This window comes from Dermacentor albipictus, chromosome 1 (assembly GCF_038994185.2).
Source record: "Dermacentor albipictus isolate Rhodes 1998 colony chromosome 1, USDA_Dalb.pri_finalv2, whole genome shotgun sequence".
Taxonomy (NCBI): Eukaryota; Metazoa; Arthropoda; class Arachnida; order Ixodida; family Ixodidae; genus Dermacentor; species Dermacentor albipictus.
In genome coordinates, this window is record NC_091821.1 from 310,954,726 (window position 1) to 310,971,544 (window position 16,819).

At 43.9% G+C, this 16,819-nt stretch overlaps 1 protein-coding gene across 2 annotated transcripts in view; it reads right to left on the reverse strand.

Moving 5' to 3' along the window:
* The window catches only part of MED14 (mediator complex subunit 14), a 131,349-nt gene extending 128,847 nt beyond the window's left edge, over positions 1-2,502 (reverse strand). Inside the window, exons 1-2 of one of the 2 annotated variants that reach the window (XM_065438636.2) lie at positions 2,108-2,502; positions 826-848 (exon numbers count right to left, since the gene is read on the reverse strand). The gene's annotated coding sequence lies outside the window, so the exon portion shown is untranslated. The remainder of the gene's footprint in view (positions 1-825; positions 849-2,107) is intronic. The other variant, XM_065438637.2, reaches the window with a different exon arrangement.
* Between the last annotated feature and the right edge of the window lie 14,317 nt (positions 2,503-16,819).

Here is a 16,819-nt window from a genome sequence, read left to right on the forward strand (position 1 = left end):
TCAAGAGCTCCAGACTGAACATCAGCTACAACGTGCCGAAATTGAAAAATATATTGCAAGCATCACGTCGGGTCCTCTTGGCTAAGATCAATATTAGCTTGTTTTAATGAGCATGTTCATGCTGTGCTTTTTTCTTTTCTCAACTTGCGGAAAAAACACAGGTTTCTGTACAGAGCTTGGATATAGTGAAGTATATAAAAAGGGTTGGGTATGGCAAAAGAGTTGCACCAGACACAGTAAATCGTTTGCAATGTCTTGGGCATATTTTCGGCAGTGGCACATGGACAAAATAAACACAAACAACTTCCGAAAGGTGCAAAAATTCCCTTATACAGTTTCACTGTCTTGGATATACAAGCTACCAAGACTGACATAAATTTGTGAAGGTTTTTCTTTTCCCCTTTTCCCATCCTCCTTAAATCTTTTCTGTCTCAATTCCTTTCTCTATGTTTGGTAGCACGTAGGCAGCTACATACACACCAGCATAATTTTTTGAATTTCACTAGAGCTTTCTCTCTACAAGGCCTGCTCACATGAAAAACTGAATTAAATGTCCTATCCCACCAGGCAACGATACTACATGCTTTACTGAAGCACTGACAAAAATATCTTTAGATAGGGAGTTGAAAGTTGAAGGTATTTCTATTTCAATGGTTATTTATACCTTGCCATATGAAACAAGTAAAACTGCAATATGTCAACAAATGCAATTTTCTGCTTGCAGTATCTCTCATTCGCAAGCCCAGGCCTTAAAACACACCTGAACTTAACGACACCAAATTCACAAACAATTGTGAGTTATGCAAACAGAAACAACACAATTACCTGTTTTTTTGCAAATGCACCATCTGAAACAAAATGCGGGAAATAGTTGATCAAACAGCACAATGATGCAGCAATAACACGGTGCAATGTCTTGGGTATATTTGGGGCAGGGGCTTGCTAAATATTCTGCATAGATGGGATTTAACCTGCTCTGTTTACAAGCATTATCCTTCATAAACCGCTTAAATTAGGATCATAGCTCACTTTGAAGCATCTGAATAGGTTTTCCTTTGGACTTGTGTCTATGGAGCCCCACAAATTAACACCAGAAAATAAATGCACACCTCCCAAAGTTAATAGTGGTTACTATTTACAAGCAAGCTAAGCACGATTCAAAAATTCTGTCCAAGTCCAAGTTGTGCTGTTTTCTCGTTTTAGAGTATGACTTACCTCAAAGTTCCTTTTTGTTCTGCGTTCCTGATGCCTGTCTTTATTTTTTTTTTAATTTTGTTTACCTACTAAAACGTTTACGACGTGTACATATACAGCATAAGTGTGATTAATGAGGGGAGTGCAAATAAAACGCTTAGAAATTAAGACAGCGTTAGATGGAGAGCTCATATGCTCAGAAGTCCTAAACACGCCCATGCTCAGTAAATTATACAAGTAGCCTAGCATTCACATCTGACTGAATCCACGCTCGCCATAGCTAGAATTGTAGCAAGGCCCACAAGTTCATTGATGCAGTGCGATACAGTACAGAATTCTGGCTTTATTACTGCGCTCTACAAGCTCGATACAGCTGGAACATTAGCGCGGATTTCCGTCTGCACCTTTCTCACACTTTGAATTTGCCAACTTGGTTACATGCATAACAAGTATAATCTTTACGAACGCTTATGAATACCTTGGCTCCGTTTGAGTAAACACTATGATGCGGTTCGACTTGCATGCATCGTTTACGCAAAACGAATCTGACGAATTTTGGTATCACCTGCTACAGTGTACCTAGGCAACATTCAAGATGCTGATCCCGCGATCATGCTTACAAACATATGCATATTATTTTGTGCAACACGTAAGACGACTGAACTTTGCTATTTACCCAACGGACCGCGGGCATCATAATGGTGACAACAGAAACGCGACACATGATGTTTGACGATGGCAGAGTGAGATATGCAAGCACTTCGTACTCTAAGCAATACTAGAGTACATTCTAATAAATGAGACAGAAAGAGCCTAAATCGCCCTTACTATTACTCAGCGTTCACGTGTGACAAACGGAAAAACGCTCATATGCACAACACGTCGAATACAGCATCAGAGGAATCGTACATACGTGTTTCAGATACGTCGTCAGACTGGACTTGCCAAGTTCTCACAAGAAAGCACTTCACAAAGGTAGCGAGGTAAGCAGCTCATGGACAACAAGGAAAGTGCAAACAATTCATAAGAAAACAGGCCATTGCTGAAAATAAATAACTAAAAACAGCCGTTAAAGATGCAAGCAACGAACTATCTACACCACTGCGTACTCCATTTCCATACTCGCGTACTGGCGTACTAATAAACGGATCCGGAAGCTGAACCGCTGAACTATGTGTGTAATGGCGTGCGCAAAACGAAAAAGAAAGGAAAACAAGATTTAACCTTACGGCTACTGGAAGTAAATTTTTTCAGCTAATTTTGTCCTACGTGATTTGTCTGTAAAATGCATATAGATGACCTTATTAAGAATTACAGAAAATACAATTTCGGTTTTGACATTATTGACGGTGACAAACTGATTTGCTTTGCAAGAAACAAACTCTACCAAAGAAATATTAAATATTACTATATAGGGTCAGTACACGCAAGTGCCCTGACCTAATTCAAAAGCTTAGTAATAACAAAATTTACGGTTTATTTGATATGTTTAGCCACATCCTGTCTGACGCACAGCAGTTTTGAAACTGGATAGCTACCATCACATAATCTTTTGTAGAAAATAATTTTTAGGTAATCTGTAGTCCAGCCCGTATAACTACACTTTCGCGTAGTCAACTCAGCGACAAAGGAGTAGCGTGCCGTTCAGCTTGTACAGGGGCACTAACCATCCAGCATCTCTAATGCGTCTACTACATACGCAGCTATTCATCTTCTATGTCCTGTTTCGGTTTCGGCGACACCGCCTTGAAGTAGTAGTCCATGAGAAGGGCACCAGCCATCGCCTTGCCGCGAATATTATCGTCCCTGCTGTCCAAGTGCTTCTCGAAGAAACTGAGCACCTGTTGGTTCGGGAAGTCTTTCATACACATGTCGCTGCGAAGAACCTTGCACAGGGCCGTGAGGATGCCGGCGAGCTGCATGCTGTCGGCTTCGTCGGCGAGGAACAGCATGAGCTCGGTAGTAGCTTGCATGTCCAGTGCGATCATCATCTCCAGAAGCTCAGACATTTTGAAGCGTACCAGGCCATTGGTGCAGACAAGCTGTTTATAGGCAGCGCATACGATGTCGTTGTAGTACACCCTGAACGACGGTGCCTGTCTAAGGGGAAGGAGGCCCAGCACCAAATCTGCCGCCCGAATGGCCACATCGGTGTCATCGCTGCGCAGGTCGTCCAGAGTCTTCTCCAGTAGCGGCGTGTAATCTTCAGCGTTTAACCAGTTGTTAAACTTGGCGCGCAGCCTGCGGATCATGCATTACGGCGGATGGCGGCGGCGCGCCCAGGGCATAATTTTGGTCAATTGCAACTGAAATGGCGGCGGCGCGACCACTACGGCGCACCGGAAACAACGGCCCATGCACGTGCTTACGCCATGCGCCGACTGTGGACGACGAAGACTCGGAAAAGTAGAAACAACCTCCAAAACTGACAACCTGCATTGTTTTTCGGTGTCATCTGGCCGCGACTACATACTCTGCAAATTATATTCGTGCAAAAATTACTTGACTCTTTGGGCGTGCGCATATGCGATGTACTTCCTATTCCCGACAGAGCTGTTGCAACGGATATTAAATTCGATGACATTTTTCCTAATAATGCAAAATTACTTCCACACCGTATTCTAGACGGTATATTACAAGATCATCTGAAAAACCTTCAAACAAACGTTGTAATTGCTACAGATGCTTCAAAATGTGAAGAAAATTCAGGTGTAGGAATATTTTCCCCGATTCTCGATTGGACATTTTCTCTTTGGCTGCCAGATTTCACATCGATCTTTCTAGCGGAATTCATGGCCATGGTGCTGGCATTACGCAAATTAGGACAATCAATTGCGTCAGCCGTGATAGTCACTGATTCGTTATCATTGAGCTCATCCCTTACTGCTTCTAGTGATTCTCGCATGATGAGGACATTTCGTTCATTGGTACCTGTTACTTGAGAAGCGTGCATTTGATTTGGGTGCCTGGCCATAAAGAACTAATCATTAATGAAATTGCAGACTCTCTAGCCAAGACATCGATAAGTGGCCCAATTCTCCCTTGCTGCCCTTTGACTGCTTATGTTACTGGTGCTAGATTTCGCAGGAGTGTCATTATACAGACAGTATCAGGCTCCGCAATTACTAACTCTGTGGATTACGGACATCTCCTACACCCTTGGAACAGAGATTTTTACCGAACACAGAAAATTGAAGTGTCCATCACGAAGCTGCGCTGCCGTATACCTGCATTGAACTTCTACCTTCACAGGTCCGGTCTGGTCCCCTCACCATTATGCTCATTCTGTGGCGAAGCAGAGACAATAGACCATTTCTTGTTGTCTTGCAGACATTTTTCTATTATAAGAAAACGACTACTCAAAATCCCGCTTCGCTCTATTGGTCTAACTTTATCAGTGCGTGTGATCCTATCTTTTGGAGCCTCCATTATTGGGTTCAGCCACAGAAATGTTTGCTTGGCAATCCAAAATTACCTCATTGAAACCAATCGATTTTCATGTTAGATTGATCGTTCTCCCTCCCAACCATAGCTTTCTTTTATTTCTTATCTATTATTATTGTTGTTATTATTATTATATATATTATTATTTATACCTGGTTTTCACCTGATTATTTCCTTTTTTCTCCAAACACTTTTAAACTCCAATGCTCAAATTGTTAACTCCCTTGTTATCATTATTATTTTTATGCACCTAATTGAACCACCCGATTTTTGGCCAATCCCCCACTTGGGTATGTGCCACGGCCACTCAGGACAACAACAACAACAACTGGCGCAACTCGCCACCGTATGCCACATTTCTGCACTATGTCATTATTTCGGTTCTGACTTATAGTCAGTACTCATCTGTATGAATACCAGACAGTACACATTATGCTCACTGAGGCATCAGAAATCGAGGTGTGCAAGCGAAACGACAGCCACCGATGCAGTCATTCCTTCTGTCGCATTAGGGCCAATTAAAAAGAAAGTGTGTGTGTATATGTACATTAAGGTGCTCAAAAGTATGCGTTGTGGTTTTCTTAAAATTAGGCACTGGGAGGCACGCGAAAATCACCTGCACAAATGAGTTATGTGGCCAAGGGAACACAAAGTGAGATGATAATTATCTCTGTAAGCATCCCAATTAACTAAAATTGAATAATTAACATTTTGTTGACTGCAGTGAGTTGTTTTCATTGAAAAGTTAGAGGCAGTCGTATTTCTACACAATATCAGTTGGAAGAATTCTAGCGTGCGTGTGCTTCGAGATATCCGACCCTAATTTTCAATTGTCGTTCACATGATTACGCATGCAATAGAGGCACACAATCAAGCACACAGAGCAGCATACGTTTCAATAAAGAACAAGGTTAAAACAAGCACCCAAACCATGTGCATAATTGATAAGACACTCCTACGCCTACATGCAATGCGAAGCACGTTGCGCTCCCCGTACATGTTTCCAGTAAAGATTACCGTTGCACTAGCTGCCGCGGCAATGGCAGCTTGACTGTCATGTACGAAGCTGGGAGTGATGTAACTACACCTTCATACGTGCAAGAAGAACCCGCCTAGCAACTGATTGGTGTTGTGACACGCATAATAGAAGAGCAGCGTGCATACGAGGCGCAGCGAATTTCTCTTCTCTCTGGCTCACTCCTTGTAGGTGCACGAAGTAGTTGCATAAGCCAAGTTGCATGCCATCGTAATGTAATAACTAAGAAAAGTGCATGTGAATGTTGCCACTTGAATAATTTCAACCTACGTCACAATGGGTAATCGTTCTAGTTGTCGTTCACAGCTTCGCTGTCCAACCACCTTTACAGCATGGATTTGAGCCCATTTTTTTATGTGTAAATAAAGCGCTCTTTGCAGAACTAAACCTGCGTGTACACTGAATGTTTTCGTTTTGGTGCAGGTTCCCATAAGCCAGTCGTGCCACCGGCGCGTGCTTGGACTCACATGTACCAATGAACCTTATTGAACTTGTGTCCTCGCAAGAAAAAGAAACAAGAAAAGAAAATGAAGCAACTCGGTTTCCTTCCCCTCTTCTTCTCTCTTCTGTATATTAGAGAATGCGGTAGAGCGTATTGAAACGCCTATTTCCAGCCGTGCGAGGAGACAAGCGGCACAAATGCATGCATGAAGTGCTCAGGTGAAAGGCGCAGCAGCGCCACCTGTACGTTTCCGGGAAAACTGCTTCACCGTGGAGCCTTCCCACGGCCCACTACCCCTAATCTAGTACACTATACACAAAGCCCTATTCTAAAGGTAGTGACTACAGTGACGGGGCCCGGCACTTTAACATCTGCGCTACAGTGACGGGGCCCGGTACTTTAACATCCACACTACGGTGACGGGGCCCGTCGCTTTAACAACAACACTACACCGACGGGGCCGTCACTATAAAGATGTCGGTATTGGGGGCGAGGACGACTTACGGAGTCACCATCTGTCGGAAGCGCCTCACATGCGTCGGCGTTAAATAAAGGTTAAATAAACATACTACGCGGCAGCCCTCCTGAGCAATTTTGCAAGTACTCTCGAAATGGCAGTATTCTACCTTTAAAATAATCATGTTGGACAAACAGAAATAATAATAATAATATATGGGGTTTTACGTGCCAAAACCACTTTCTGATTATGAGGCACGCCGTAGTGGGGGACTCCGGAAATTTTGACCACCTGGGGTTCTTTAACGTGCACCTAAATCTAAGTACACGGGTGTTTTCGCATTTCGCCCCCATCGAAATGCGGCCGCCGTGGCCGGGATTCGATCCCGCGACCTCGTGCTCAGCAGCCTAACACCATAGCCACTGAGCAACCACGGCGGGTTGGACAAACAGAAAGCACAGAATGGTTTACAAACGCTATCTCTTTGCCTACTACGTACAGTAAGCTGGGACACTGCGAGCGGTCGCCGCAATCGATTCCACCGAACCGGTTTGCGCGAAACGCAAGCAATCGCTGAGAAAACTATGTGAAATATGTTCTTATAGTGGGATGGCTGTCTGTGTAAATAAATGTAGCATAACAGAATGAAGCTGCAATGCAGCGATCGCACGGGTTCGCGGTGACCGACTTCGCGTCTGCATGCATGTCCTCGCGCAATGCTTCGCTTTCGCGCCGAGCACGTTTTCGCACCGTGCCGTGAGCTTTATGCCGCAGCATATGAGCACTTGACAGTACGCAAGCTACCACTGTTGCATGGACACTGTCGGAGCTGTTCAAAAATAATTTCGTTATAGCTAGGGTCTTCGACGCCTACGGCGACTTGTGATGTTCCGTCGCGATGATTCAGTCTTAATTTTCTTTTTCTTTTCTTCTAAAGTCTTGGAAGCTTCAATATCATTATTTCTCAAATTTCATCGAACTGCATGTTTATCGGTCTTCTAAGCGAGCAATTACCCGCTGCTTCTTTTTCTTAATTCAGTAGAATATTCATTGTCTGGTGCTACACAAGCAGGAACATGGGCCGTGCCTTTTTAAATGTGTTTTTACCGTTCGCCTTCCATTACAGTGAACTTTCTTTCTTTATTATAATCATCATACGTGTTACAGTGCATACGCAAAAGATTGTACATTCGTGGACAAGTACCCATTGCGGTCGTTCGATCCGTATGTGTGCAATCAATGTATTCGATTACTGCACGGAAGTTGCTGACATTGTGAAATTCACGTGGTGTTGTGGACAGTACTGGAATAAAATACCGCGGTCCGTGAAGTGCTTGGCATCCCCATAGGCGCCAGCACCGAGAAGCTCATGCAGCTGGGGGTCCACAACACTTTCGATGAAGTTGGGTCACAGAAGTTAGTCCAGGTTGCCAGGCTCGCTTCTTCGCCTGCGGGGAGGCGGATCCTGGAGGCGCTGGACTTTAACCCGTCAGGGAAAGGCGGTGCGTGCTCGACGCGTGGTCGCGGGAGGCCGTCACGGTCTCGCCGTTCCCGCGCAACGTGCACCCGCAACGCAATGTAGGCACACGCCGGGCCCGAGCGGCCGTACTTCTCGGATCCGTCGCCGACGATCCACGATCGGTCGCGTTCGTCGACGTCGCCCAATATGGTTAGTCCGACCGGCTCGCGGCGGCCGTGGTGGATCACAGGGGCAACCTAACGCCGCGTCCGTGCGGCGCAGGTATCCGGATTGCGGAGATCCATTCTGCACTTTAGAACACATGCTCTGGCGGTGTCCCTCGTTACGGGACCAAGGTCATCTCACCACAGAAGAAGAGTGGGAGGAGGCGGTCAGGCACGGCCTGCCCTTCCCAACGTCGGAACGGCTCGCGGCGGCCCCCTCCCTCATAAGGGGGTTTCGGAGTCGCTCCTCAAGACCTTCATAAAGTTCACTGCCTGCCGTGAAGTGCTCGAAGTTGTTTGCATAGAATGTTTGAAAGAAGCTTGTGCGGACATTGACGTCGCTACAGTGTTGACGTAAAGTGCCGGTCCCGTCTGTGGTTAAGGAGACGGGCCCCGTCACTGTAGTGTATATGTTAAAATGCCGGGCCCCGTCACTGTAGTACAGATGTTAAAGTGCCGGGCCCCGTCACTGTAGTGCACGCATATGTTAAAGTACCGGGCCCCGTCACTGTAGTACAGATGTTAAAGTGCCGGGCCCCGTCACTGTAGTCACTGCCTATTCTAAAACTCTTCACTCCCGTATGCCCCAACGCTAACACCCGCAAAGCTCTTTGGGGCCCCAAACTATTGGGGCCCCTATTCTAATATTCCAATGGTGTGAGCAGAGAAGCCGGAAGGCAATGCACTTGCATAATGGTGAATAGATGCGCTGGCACGGTCCTTGCCTGGGCTACGCAAATAAAGTGACTGCTGGTTTCCAAGCATTGTATATTTTATTGAAGTTAAGAGCAACAACTGCACGGCACGCCGCGCTGTCATATCTTGATTTTGCCAGCCGAGAGGAGAAGGGGAACAGTTATCACCTTTGCCTCCGCCCTGTTGTCAGACTAAACACCGCACGCAACAGCCGTGTGACATCAGAGAGGAGCTTTGCGCCGATCCCTACTCTCTTGCATGCGTAATCATGCGAACGACAATTAAAATTAGAGTCGGATATCTTGGAGCACAGACACACTTGAAGAATCCTTCCAATTGATACTGTGTAGAAACACGACTGCCTCTAACTTTTCAATACAAACATACCCGCTTAATGTAGTCAACAAAAAGTTCATTATTCAATTTTAGTTAACCGGGCTGCTGACATCAATAATTATCATCTCACTTTGTGTACCCCTGGCCATATAATGAATGAATGAACTTTATTCCCCTTTTAAGCAAGGGGAGGACTGGCCATATAACTTATTTGCACAGGTGGGCTTCGTGTGCCTCCCAGTGCCAACTTTAAGGAAATCATAAAGCTTAATGCCCAAAATATGTATATAGTCCCTTGAAAAGTTCTGTAGGCCCGGTGCATTGGTAGTTGAAGAAACGCAGGGGAACAATTACGAAATTTGCCTGTTTAATGGTTTAATGTTTCCGTCGTGGCCCAGCCTATGAAGGCCATGCTACGACGGAAACATTAAACCATTAAACATGCAATTGTTATGCTGGCATATTTCCTAATTCCAGAAATCCATTGTCTATCTCTACACTGGCTCTAGCTCCATTCTTTAAGGAGGGGCTATCATCCCCCCTCGGCTATTCAACTCTAGCACAGCAGTACCTATTCGACAAGCGCTGGAGGTGATTTTATTACTATTAGTGCCTTAACTGTGCAGGGCAATTCTAACTTTCCTGTTTTCGATAACTGATTTAATCGTGATTAATCGGCAGTTGTGGCATGAGCAAAAACCGGAAAGCAGGTACTGTCGTACAGCTGCATGCATTTCCTCAAGGCAATGACGATCTCCACCCTTGTTCGAGTGAGACACTTGGCACAGCGTACTCTTTCATGAGCCACCTGAGCATGAAGTTAATTCTGCTTGAGAATTAGTGAACGTTCGTTCACCTTGGTTTTCTTAGGTTAGGCTAGGCTTTAAGAGGGCTGTGTTATACCAAATATGTATGCATTTCAGGCACATACCCAGGATTTTTTTTTTTTTTCGAAAAGGGGGGGGGGGCACTCAACCCCCAAGGTAACTTTTCTGTGAACATGAGGGGGGGGGGGAAGGGTGTACATTTATTAGTACAAACGGTAATAATTCCCACCGTTCACTATAAGTGCGCATAAACCCACAAAAGAGAAATGAAATAAGGTGTATCTCAGAAGTAAGCCTGTGTCATACACGTATCCTTTACTTGGTAAACCAAGAACCCCATCAAATTGGCTCATGCAGGAAAGAAACGCAGGAAGGACACAGCCAAGAACAAGTAAACAAACGACAGCGTAAAATGATTTCTAGTACATGTAGTGGTTTTCTAATTAGCTCTAGAAGAATTATTGAGAAAGATATATTTGCAGAACAATCACAGTTATTTTGTATCCCTCGTTTACTGCTCTACCAAGTTAGGTGCCAAAACCGACTTGTATTGTTATTTGGTTGCGTAATGAAGAGTGGCCACCAGTTCTGTACAAGCGAGTAAAGTGCAGGACGCTGCAGTTCTAGATGTACTGCACCCACCCAGGTTAGAAAAATACCCACGTAAGCACATCACAGAAGTGGCTATGTCATGTGGCTCGAATGATAACTGTAGAAGTGTCATTCAAAATACAGGGAACTATTCTCCACTTCCGGTGGCGTTTTCTCTACTTCCTCTTTAAATAAAAGGATTTTTGTGCATAGTTATTTTCACAAACAACGGTTAAATTTGTAAATTTTTGCTTTCCCTTCCTGTTTCGCTGTTGCCTCAGCTCTCTCCATCAGTAGATCGCTTAATTTTTCAAGTTCTTGCGACTTTTTTCTGCCGTTGCCAATTTTGCACAAAACGTGCTGTAGAATTAAGGAAAAAAACCAGACAAGGTAACGGGTAACATTCATATTGCTTATGGGTTCAACGGTTATTGCCGGGTTTCATTGAAATTTTGAAATTTTGGGGGGATGGCTGTGAAATAGATTGTTGAAAAGATGCCAGTGGAGCCATTCCAGCAGCAGCACCTTGAGATTTCAAAACAAACATTGAAATACTAACGAGAAAGGCAAAAACATTCTCCCATCTTTTAGCTGGGAGAATATCAAGCTGTTTCACGTCCTCAGTTCAGTGGCCTTTCCCTCGACCCGATGAGCGATCGCTTCGACACCTCGGCCATAATAATACTGTAACAGCGTTTTTTTTTTTTTTTTTTTGTAGCCTCAAGACTGAAGTACTATTACAGAGAGGAGTGGGTGAGGAACATATACATAAGTAAATAACAAAGCAGCAAAAGGTGGTTGGTTATTACAGCAAAAGTGATTAGTTAATTATGTCATGGAGTGATGATGTCTGATATGGCCGAACGAAACAATGAGTTGGCCTTGATTGCAACAGCTGCACTGGGAAGGTGGTTTCATTCCTGACAGGTCCTAGGAATAAATGATTTGCGACAGGTTCTGGTGCGGCATTGAATTATTCCAACCTTATGGCTATGATCAATGTGAGAGGAAATGTAGGTAGGAGATGATATAAGATTGCCACGCAGGTAGGAATTGTGGAAATATAGTTTGTGAAATAAAGCAAGGCAAAAGCACTTACATCAGGCTGAGAGAGGAGCAAATAACAGAGTTTTTCATGGCAGTTACGCTTGATGTGCGGCTATAATTGCTATAAACGAAATGTGCGGCATTGTTTTGGATTAGTTCAAGTGATTGAATAAGGGTTTCAAGGTGCATGTCCTCGATGGATGAGGCGTACTCCATTTTACTCCTATTAAGCGTTTTGTATAAGATTAATTGTAATGATGTAGGAGAACAAGAAAAATTTTGGCGAAGATAACCTAGTGTGCAGTTAGTATTCTTAATTACCTTATTGATGTGCAACGACCAGGAAAGTGACGAGGTTATGTGGGCGCTTAGGTATTTATATGAGGTTACGACTTCTAGGGTAGTATCATTAAAGTAATAGTTCGGCGGAGGAGTATTAGTGCAAGTTGAACACATACATCTACATTTAGTTACGTTAAATTCCATTAACCATATGTCACACCAGTTAGAGATCGCGTTTATATTGTCTTGTAAGAATTTGTTATCAGATTTGTCTGAGATATCACAGGGATAATACAGTCTTCTATGAAAAGTTAGATATTAGAGAAAACATCATTAGGTAAATCGTTAATGTAAATTAAGAAAAGAAGAGGGCCTATAATTTATCTTTGGGGCGCACCAGTGTCTACAGGATTAAATGGGAACATATGGTTATTTGACAACAGACTGTAGCCGATTAAGGAGAAAATGTTCAAGCCATACAAACAGGTTAGGATCATGACTAAGTTTAAACAGTAAGAATTTATGACACACTTTGTTGAAGCCCTTGGTGAAATCAAAGAAAACACAGCCTGCGAATGAACCCTTGTCGAGAATAAGATGAAGGCTGTGAGTAAAAGAAGTTGATTTCGCAAGAGAAGTTTTTTCGGACTTGACCGCCGAATAGCTGTCAAGTCTCAAGATTGATTCGGTGGCGCTCTAGGAACATGGTTGGAGTGGTGGTGTGGGTGGGGAGAGGGAAGGGTATGTCCCTCCCCCCGCCCCCCTGGGTATGTGCCCGATGCATTTTGTCCACTTTTGTAGGTAGGTGTGAAACCATAAAATACGTACGTTGTTGCAGTGGCTGAGGTGGTCAGTGAAGCAAGGCAACTAATGTTTTGTGATGCAGCTATACTTATTAGCTTTGAATTCACATATCTTTCCTTTACCTCACGAGCTAGTTCTGAAAAAAAAATTCCAAAATGCCAGTATTCTTCCCGTGCTTGATTAAATCGGCGCATTAAAATAAATGCATGAAATGGATGGATGGATGGATGGAGTAATTTTATAGAAAGGTCCTGCGAGCTACGGGGCGCAAGGTCCCATAGAGCGGGCTACTCCCACGTTGGGACCGGGAGTTGTAACTCCCTGGCCGCATCGTGGGCTCGCTGGACAGCCCAGAGCTGCTCCGCCAGGTCCGTGCTGCGTAATGCGTCTTGTATCCTGGCGGAGTCTTGATCTTTGTTTGCGTGGGTCCGACCACACGGCCAGAGCAAGTGATGTACGTCTAGTGTGCTATGGCAATTTTCGCAATATGATGTTTTGTATAGGTCAGGCATGTAGTGATGTAGTCTGTTCTGTGTGGGGTACGTGTTTGTTTGAAGCATTCTGAACGTCAGGGCTTGAGGCCTGGTGAGCTTATTGTGAGGTGTGCTGTATATCCTGCGGTCTAGATAAAAATGCTTTATGATCTCGTTATATGTGGAGGGAGGGTCCCGATTCTCGCTGGGATGGTCACGACCAGAATAGGTGGCGTCACGGAAGGTTAGGTCTCGCGCGCTCCTGTGAGCCATCTCATTGAGATTGCGAGGGGCGTCCTCGACCTCTCCGAGGTGTGCCGGGAACCAGCAGATGGTGTGATGCTGCAGCGGTGCGGATCTATTGATTATTTGTAGTGCTTGTCTTGCAACTGCTCTTTTCTGAAAGGCTTTGACGGCCAGCGTGAATCGCTGTAGACGTGGGTGGTGGTCGGGTCTGTGAGCGCGAGTGCGGTGGCAAGCTGTTCTGCTATCTCGGACTCTTGGGTCTTGACTGTGAGAGCGTTTCTGACTTGACCTTGCTTATTGATCGTGGTGGCAACGAAGGCCTTCCTGGTCGGGTACTGTGCCGCGTCAACGAAACAGGCTAGGATCTTCTTATCACGTATTTCGCACAGGATGAACGATCCGCGTGCCAGCCTTCTGGGTTGATGGTGCGCGGGGTTAATGTTCCGTGGCAGTGGGCGAACCGTGTAGGAGTTGCGTGTGTCCGCGGGAACGCTTTGATATAGATTCTCGATTACTGTGGTGCCATGACCTAGTTTGGCTAGGATTTCTCTACCCGGTTTGGTTCCAGAGAGTCTTGTCCATTGAGCCCGTTCTTGAGCTTTGGCTATTTCTTCAAGTGTGTTGTGTACCCCCAGTTGCAGCAGGAGCTCTGTCTCGGTGTTTTTGGGGATTCCAGCGCTAGTTTGACTAGCTTCCTCAGTTGTACATTGAGTTTGTCCTTCTCCACTACCTTCCATCTGTGCATGGCCGCCTCGTAGGTGAAGTGGCATAGAGCAAAGGCGTGTCTTAGCTTGAGGAGATTTTCTTCCTTAAGGCCGTGTTGTCTATTGGCTACGCGTCGTACGAGATTCAAGGCATTATTCGACTTTGTCACGAGCACCGGTGTTTTTCTAATTTGCACCCATCGAAATGCAGCAACCTTGGCCGGGATTTGATCAATAAAGTAAACAAAGTGAACACTCCAAACACAACTTAATCGCCTGTCACGTATAATCACGCTTAGTCAATTAGGAAGGCCTTAGTATGGCACACATCAAACCCAATAAACTTATAGATAACCTTATGTCTTACAGCTGTTTAGCAATTTGCTATCGCAATCAATGTTTCGCCTTTCCAGGTGAAGCTGCAATGTCTTGGCTACATGCCTTTTGTCTTTTTTGCCTCCTCTACTGCCGCAAGCCTTTGATCTTCTGCTTCACTTTATATATATAAATTGATATATATATATATATATATATATATATATATATATATATATATATATATATATATATATATATATATATATATATATATATATATATATATATATGTATGTATATATATATATATATATATATATATATATATATATATATATATATATATATATATATATATATATATATATATATATATATATATATATATATATTTATTTATTTATTTGTAAAATACCTTACAAGGCGCCTACATGGGGAATGAGTAAGGGGGGCATACAATCAAGTGCATACAATAACAGTAGTAACAATCAAGTACATACAATAACAATAAAAAAAACATTAGCTACATAAAGCTGCATATGAGTACAATAAAAAGGAACTCTATAAGTTTGTTACAAACGTATAGCAGTGCAAGAAAAAGGTTGGAAAAATAACACAGGACGGTGAGTGTGATATTAATGGTTAATAAGGGTTAAGCGAGTTCACTGCGTGCTTGAATTTTTCGCGGTCAGTTTCCGCAACTATGTTGTTGGGAAGGTTGTTCCAGAGCTGAATGGCACGTGGGATTGCCGACCAGTTAAAAGCCTCTGTTTTGCCATAGATGCGCGTGAAGCTATGATGATTGTATAATCTGTGCGAGGTGTGCGATGACGTTTCTAGGTGTAGGTAACGTTTGTGAGTGTGGTGGGCGTATTTATGAAATAATGACAAAAGGGCTATGTCGCGACGATGACTTAGCAGCTGAAGTGAAAGGTGAATCTTTATTTGAGTTATGCTAGAACGGTAGTCATAATTTCGGGAAATGAAACGTGCGGCTCTATGTTGGATTGATTCCAACATGGTAATTAAGTAATTTTGGTGGGGAGACCAGACTGGAGCGGCGAACTCAAGTCGAGGGCAAACAAATGTTTGAAATGCCAGTTTGCGGATAAGTGGAGGTGAGTTCCGAAGGTTACATCGCAGGTAACCCAGTGACCAAGAAGCACTGGCACAGATGGTGGTAATGTGAGAATTCCAGGAGAGGTTTGTTGAAAGATTTACGCCTAGATATTTAATTGATGAGGTCCGAGATAATGGGACATTTTTAATACAGTAAGAATAGTCCGAGTTAGTGCGTTTGCGGGTGAAGGACATCACTTTACATTTTGATGAATTTAAAGTCATTAGCCAGGTGTCGCACCAATTAATAATTTGGTTAAGGTCATTTTGGAGGGTCAGGTGATCATCGGAGGTGTTAATAGAACGATAGATAATGCAGTCGTCAGCGAATATATATATATATATATAGAGAGAGAGATGGAGGGGAGAAAGGCAGGGAGATTAACCGGAAGATAGATATACAGTTTGCTACCCTGCACTGGGGAAGGTGTAAGGGGAGACAAAGATTTTTAAAAAAAGGAAGCACACACATACCAACACATTCAAAGGAACGCGGGAGCGTCACAGTCGTTCAAGCAGGTCGCTTGACAGGAGAAACCTCGGTAGCGGCTTCGTAGCCCAGACAGCGGCTGCCTTATAGCACAACTGGTAGCGCAACGCTCGTGTAATGCAGAGGTTGTAGGCTCGCTCGCATTGGTGGCGTGTTATCTCTTCGTCCGCATTTTTAATTTCCCTTTCTAGATTTCAATTTCAGCCACAGCAGTTTGGATTAAGAAGTTCGAGCACCTCTGTTTCAATCTATACCAGGTGTTCCAGTTAACTTGGACCAAGATTAAAAAAAAAAACAAAAAAAACAAGCGCTCTAGAGAAATTGTACCGACTGCATAGTAGCGGCAGTCGTGTGTACTTACAGCCAGTGTATTTTCATCACGAAGTATTAATTAATTCATCTTTAATTAGTGAACTTTTTAATTATTGCTTGAATCGCAAACATGTCAATTGCAAAGTTGTAGGGCACCTTAAATAACCTCCGAATCAAGCATTTATTTCGTGCTGAAGTGTGCCTGGCTGTTTTTTCCAAGAAAATACAAAAGACCACGAAATACGCGACATGAAATAGATGTGCGCTCGCGCACCGTTACTCAAGCGCCTCCGAGCCACCTTTGAAAGACATACGGCT